The following is a 6,660-nucleotide window of genomic DNA, read 5'->3' as shown; positions in this document are numbered from 1 at the left end:
CAGGCTGGGTCTCTGGGTATGTTCACAACAGCAATGGCTTGGCGGTTGCTGAGCCAGGCTGGGGGCTGGACCGGCGCCCCTGGGGCACCCTCTGTGGGGGCTAGAAGCCTGGAGGTGCTGAGGAACCACCCTGCCTGGGGCTCCCGCTCAGCAAACCAGGCCCCGGGACCCTGAGGACATCCGTGAGGGCGAACAGCCCCAGTGCTCTGTGCCAACCTGCTCCGCACCTGCCCCCCACGCTGCACCACGGCTGGACTGCGATACCCCACCTCCCTCCACCTGGCCTCCAGTTGGGGGGGGGGAACAAGCCCACATTGGAGCAGACCCTATGCCCTCCCCCCTCCACACTTCGGCTCCCCCAGGATGCCAACAGTTCCCCTTTGCCTGGGGCTGCCCCAATTTTCAGTTTGAAAGTGCCAGGACTCTCTTTCTTCCCCAGGACACAGGAGAGCCAGCCACCCTGGCCCTGCCCACGGAACTCATGCGGACTCATGCCGACCACACAGAAAGCCACGAGGTGGTCGGCAGGCAGGCACTGGGGACCTCGGGAGAAGTCCCCTGCTCTGAAGCCGGCGGCCAGGACCCAGACGCGTGGACCTCGGCCCCAGTGGGGCAGGTCAGCCCAGCCCACCCTGCCCAAGCACCCATGGGCCTGGGAAGAAGGAAGCTCCAAGGGCTCTGTCCTGGGACCCATGGAGTCCACCCCCTTGGGCAACTGCATTCCCGTCAGGCTTGGGTTTGGGCCACTCTGGTGGGAGCAAGGTGGGGTCCTGCATTTTCATTCGAGACACCCTGGTGACCTTCAGACTGAGCACTTTTGTGTGTCTGTGGCATTTGGATTTTTTTAGATTGGCTTGTTTTTCTTTTATCAATTTGTAGGGATGCCTTTATATACTCAATACAAGTTCTTTGTCGGAAGTTTGTGGGATGCTTGGGGGGGTCAGCGGTTGAGCATCTGCCTTTGGCTCAGGGTGTGATCCTGGGTCCTGGTATCGAATCCCGCATCATGGTCCCTGCATGGAGCCTGCTTCTCCCTCTGCCTATGTCTCTGCCTCTCTCTCTCTCTCTCTCTTTGTGTGTGTGTGTGTGTGTGTCTCTCATGAATAAATAAATAAAATCTTTAAAAAATTTGTATTTACTCATGAGAGACACACACAGAGAAAGAGAGAGGCAGAGGCACAGGCAGAGGGAGAAGCAGGCTCCATGCAGGGAGCCCAACGTGGGACTCGATCTTGGGTCTCCAGGATCATGCCCTGGACCAAAGGCAACGCTAAACCACTGAGCCACCCAGGCTGCCCAAGTAAATAATTTTTTTTTTAAGTTTCCACCGTGAATATTTTTTTCATTGCATCTTTTCATGAAATTTTAATTCTGATGGAGCCAAATTTATTCATTTTATCTTCTGTAATTGATGTGTCTGTGTCCTGCTTGGCAGCCTTTGCCGCAAAGTCCTAAGGATATGCTCCCAGAAGTGCTTCTACAAGTTATACCACGCACTTTGCATGTAAGACAGCGACCCGCCTGGAAACGTTCCTCACGTGTGGTGTGCCACAGATGCCAGCCTCATGTGTGTCCCAACCGCAATTGCCCCAGCACCGCTGGCATTCCTGGTGCGTCTGGCATAGATGGAGTGGCCGCGTGCGTGGGTCTGGCTCTGGGCCCCTCTGTCCCACCCACCTGTGGTCTGCCTCTCTACCTCTGTCCCTCCATCTTGATTAACAAAGTCTAGGGAGGGATCCCTGGGTGGCGCAGTGGTTTGGCGCCTGCCTTTGGCCCAGGACGCGATCCTGGAGACCTGGGATAGAATCCCACATCGGGCTCCTGGTGCATGGAGCCTGCTTCTCCCTCTGCCTGTGTCTCTGCCTCTCTCTCTCTCTGTGACTATCATAAATAAATAAATTGAAAAAAAATTAAAAATATTTTTTAAAAAATTTTTTTAAAAAAATACAAAGTCTAGGGAATGGTGGTGATTCCTCAGCGTGGCCCTTTGAAGCTTCCGTGGCTGTGCGAGGTCTCTATGTGGCCCAGCAAACCCTAGACCGAGCTTGTCGAGGCCTAAAAAGCAGCTGGGATTTGGATGAGGACGGAGTTCACAGGTCGGAGGGGAAGCAGAATCTTACCAGCGCCATGTCCTCCAGTCTGTTCACGTGATGTGTCTCGCCATCTACTGTGTTCCTTTGAGGTCACTCCCAGCAATGCCTTGTGGTTTTCCAGAGAGATCGTGCATATCTTGTTTGATTTATTCCTATTTGGAAAGTATTTTATTTTTAAAGATTTATTTATTTATTTGATTTTTTAAAAAAATTTTTATTGGAGTTCAATTTGCCAACATTTAGCATAACACATGCAGTGCTCATCCCACCAAGTGCTCCCCTCAGTGCCCATCACCCAGTCACCCCAACCCCCTGCCCACTTCCCCTTCCACTATCCCTTGTTCATTTCCCAGAGTTAGGAGTCTCTCATGTTTTGTCACCTTCATTGATATTTTCACTCCTTTCCCTTTATTCCCTTTCACTAATTTTTATATTCCCCAAATGAATGAGACCATATAATGTTTGTCCTTTTCCAACTGACTTATTTCACTCAGCATAATGCCCTCCAGGTCCATCCACATCCAAACAAATGGTGGATATTTGTCATTTCTAATGGCTGAGTAATATTCCATTGTATATATATGCCACATCTTCTTCATCCATTCATCTTTTGATGGACACCGAGGCTCCTTCCACAGTTTGGCTATTGTGGACATTGCTGCTAGAAACATCAGGGTGCAGGTGTCCCGGCGTTTCACTGCATCTGTATCTTTGGGGTAAATCCCCAGCAGTGCAATTGCTGGGTCGTAGGGCAGGTCTATTTTTAACTCTTTGAGGAACCTCCACACAGTTTTCCAGAGTGGCTGCACCAGTTCACATTCCCACCAACAGTGCAGGAGGGTTCCCTTTTCTCCGCATCCTCTCCAACATTTGTTGTTTCCTGCCTCGTTAATTTTCCCCATTCTCACTGGTGTGAGGTGGTATCTCATTGTGGTTTTGATTTGTATTTCCCTGATGGCCAGTGATGCGGAGCATTTTCTCATGTGCTTGTTGGCCATGTCTATGTCTTCCTCTGTGAGATTTCTGTTCCTGTCTTTTGCCCATTTCATAACTGGATTGTTTGTTTCTTTGCTGTTGAGTTTAATAGCTTCTTTATAGATCTTGGATACTAGCCCTTTATCTGATACTTCATTTGCAAACATCTTCTCCCATTCTGTAGGTTGTCTTTTAGTTTTGTTGATTGTTTCTTTTGCTGTGCACAAGCTTTTTATCTTGATGAAGTCCCAATAGTTCATTTTTGCTTTTGTTTCTCTGGCCTTCGTGGATGTATCTTGCAAGAAGTTACTGTGGCTGAGTTCAAAAAGGGTGTTGCCTGTGTTCTCCTCTAGGATTTTGATGGAATCTTGTCTCACATTTAGATCTTTCATCGATTTTGAGTTTATCTTTGTGTATGGTGGAAGAGAGTGGTCTAGTTTCGTTCTTCTGCATGTGGATGTCCAATTTTCCCAGCACCATTTATTGAAGAGACTGTCTTTCTTCCAGTGGATAGTCTTTCCTCCTTTGTCGAATATTAGTTGACCATAAAGTTGAGGGTCCACTTCTGGGTTCTCTATTCTGTTCCATTGATCTATGTGTCTGTTTTTGTGCCAGTACCACACTGTCTTGATGACCACAGCTTTGTAGTACAACCTGAAATCTGGCATTGTGATGCCCCCAGCTATGGTTTTCTTTTTTAAAATTCCCCTGGCTATTCGGGGTCTTTTCTGATTCCACACAAATCTTAAGATGATTTGTTCCAACTCTCTGAAGAAAGTCCATGGTATTTTGATAGGGATTGCATTAAATGTGTAAATTGCCCTGGGTAACATTGACATTTTCACAATATTAATTCTTCCAATCCACGAGCATGGAATATTTTTCCATTTATTTTTGTCTTCCTCATTTCTTTCAGAAGTGTTCTGTAGTTTTTATTTGAGAGAGAGAGAGAGAGAGAGAGAGAAGGAGAGAGAGAGAGCAACAGCTGGTGGGAGGGAAGGGCAGAGAGAGAGAGAGAAGCAGTCTCCCCTAGAAACAAGGAGCCCACACGTGGTACTCCATCCCAGGACTCCGGGATCATGACCTGAGCCAAAGGCAGACGCTTCACAGCCAGAGCCCCCCAGATGCCCCATATCTGAAGAGTTTTTAGCGCTAATTTCCAGTCGCTGGTTTCAGCATTATTGTGGGGAAATACTTTCCTGTGTGTTGACAGTCTTAGGCTGGATCCTGACCCCAAAGACACCCAGGCCCCAGTCCATGCGACCTGTGGGTGAAAGGGACTTTGTAAGTGTTATTAAAGCTCATTGGATGGGGCATGGGGTTGCCCTGGAGGGTCTCAGGATCTCAGTGTGACAAGGTCCACGGCCCTTATATGAAGGAGGCAGGAGGACCTGAAAGGAAACAGCAGGAAGAAGGCGGGGGAAGCGAGGTCGAGGGGAGAAGACCCACCAACGGGGGTGCCGATGGGGGACAGGCCGCAAGCCAGGGAACACGAGCACCTCCAGGAGATGGGTGGAGCAGGGGGCAGGTTCCCCTGAGCTTCCAGAAGGAGGCATGTTTTCTCTGTTGACACTTCCATCAAAACTTCTGCTGATGTTTAAATTGAGCCATTGGCTTTCTTATCTTTGCTTCTGAATCCAAGCTCTTTCCAAGATCTGAGACCCGTCAACAACGTTTCCCGTCAATGACCGCTCACCGCATCCACTTCACGGGCCCAGCCAAGAAGCAGCAGGTTTCACCACGAGGAGGCTCAGTTTCCAGACTCCTTTCATGGGTCTTGCTTCTGGAGATGCAGCTAACAGACCTTGCCTTACCCGGGCCATGAAGATCTTCTAGAGGTTTATGACTTTAGGTTTTATATTTAGGTCCAGGTCCATGTTGAGGGAATTTGTGAACGTGGTGTGAGGTAGGGCTGGAGTTGTGTCTCACCTCCCTTCTTTCTTCTTTCTCTTACACGTCAATGTCCAATTATTTCCACACCATTTGCTGAAAAGACAGGTTAAGATATTTCAACGTTTTTTTTTTTTTCAGTGAAGCCATTTATTCAAGGATAATTGTGGATTCCCATGGAGCTGTAAGAAATAATCCAGAAGTTCCATGTCCCCTCTACCCAACCTTCTCCCCATGGTGACAAAACCATAGCAGGAGGTCTCAGCCAGGCTCTGACACTGACACTCAGGACAAGGAACCTTGCCAACCCCACAAGGAACCCTCAGGCCGTTCCTCTACCGAACCCCTCCCCACGCCCACCAGCTACATAACCACCCCTGGCAACCACACCTCCGTTTTCTATTTCAATCATTTTGTTGTTTCAAGAATAGTCCCCAGTCTTCAAGGATTGGCTTTTTCATCCAGCATAATTCTCCGGAGATTCACCTCAGATTGTTTTGTGGATTGAGAGCTCGTGGCTTCTTCCTGCCAAGTGGCATCAGGTGGTATGGACGTCCCACTGCTTGTGTAACCTATCACCTGTGGAAGGACAACTGAGCCGCTTTCTGTTCTCAGCTATTCCAGAAATAAAGCTGCTATAGACATTGTGAGAACATTCGCTTTTGTCTGGGACAAACACCCAAGAACATAACTGCTGGAGAACCTGCCAACCTGACATCCAGAGGGGCTGTCCCTGGACATTCTCATCAGCAGACATCGAGCACGCCCGCTTCCCTGCATCCTGACCAGCACCCGGCGCCCCCAGGCTTTCCCACAGCCATCCTCGTCTCAGTGTCCCCACATGCCTCTGTGGTTTCCATCTGCACTACCTCCGGGCTCATGATGTCCAGCATCTGTCCTCGTGCTTATCGGCCATTGGTAGCCCTCTTCAGGGGACCAACTCTCCATATCTTTTGCCCACTTGTGATTGGTTTGTTTGATCATCAGTGCTGAGTTTTGAGATTGTGTATTCTAGATACTGATCCTTTGTTGAATGTGTGGTTTGCAAATATTTCCTCGCTGGCTGCACCTCGTCTTTTCGTCCTCATAGGGTCTTCCATGGAGCAAAGATTTTTCATTGGGATGCAGTCTGGTTGGACACCTGGGTCAAGGCCACCAACTCTTGGACCGTCCCTGGATCCCCAAGATTTTCTCCTACTTTTCCTAAAAGTTGCACAGTTTTGCATTTTACCGTCAAGACTGTGATCCATTTGAGTTAAATTTCATATAAGCTGGAGACTTGGATGTGGGCTCCTTTTTGCTCCTGGATGGCTTATTGAGAAGACAGTCCTTCTTCCATCAAATTGCTTTGGCAGATTTGCCACAAATCAGTCAGGCATATTACGCATCTCTGTTCCTGGGTTCTCGGTGCTGCCACACGGATGTGCATCTCCATCCCTCTACCAACACCACACAGTTTGATCCTTGCACCTTAGTAGGTCTACAAATCTGGGAAGTAATTTCTCCCACCAATATCAATTCCCCCTGCGTGAGCTTGGCCTTCAATTTCTGACACATTGTGTTTTCATGGTCACACGGTTCAGTCTATCTCTATGCTCCTTTTGACTCTTCCTCCCTGGTCCCTGGATGATTTAGACATGTGTTTCTGAGCCTTTGGAGATTTCCGTGCTAACTTTCTGTTCCTGCCTCCTAATTTGATTCT

The sequence above is a fragment of the Vulpes lagopus genome, chromosome 11, assembly GCF_018345385.1.
Source record: "Vulpes lagopus strain Blue_001 chromosome 11, ASM1834538v1, whole genome shotgun sequence".
In the NCBI taxonomy this organism is placed as follows: domain Eukaryota; kingdom Metazoa; phylum Chordata; class Mammalia; order Carnivora; family Canidae; genus Vulpes; species Vulpes lagopus.
Note: the sequence above shows the minus strand (reverse complement) of the source record.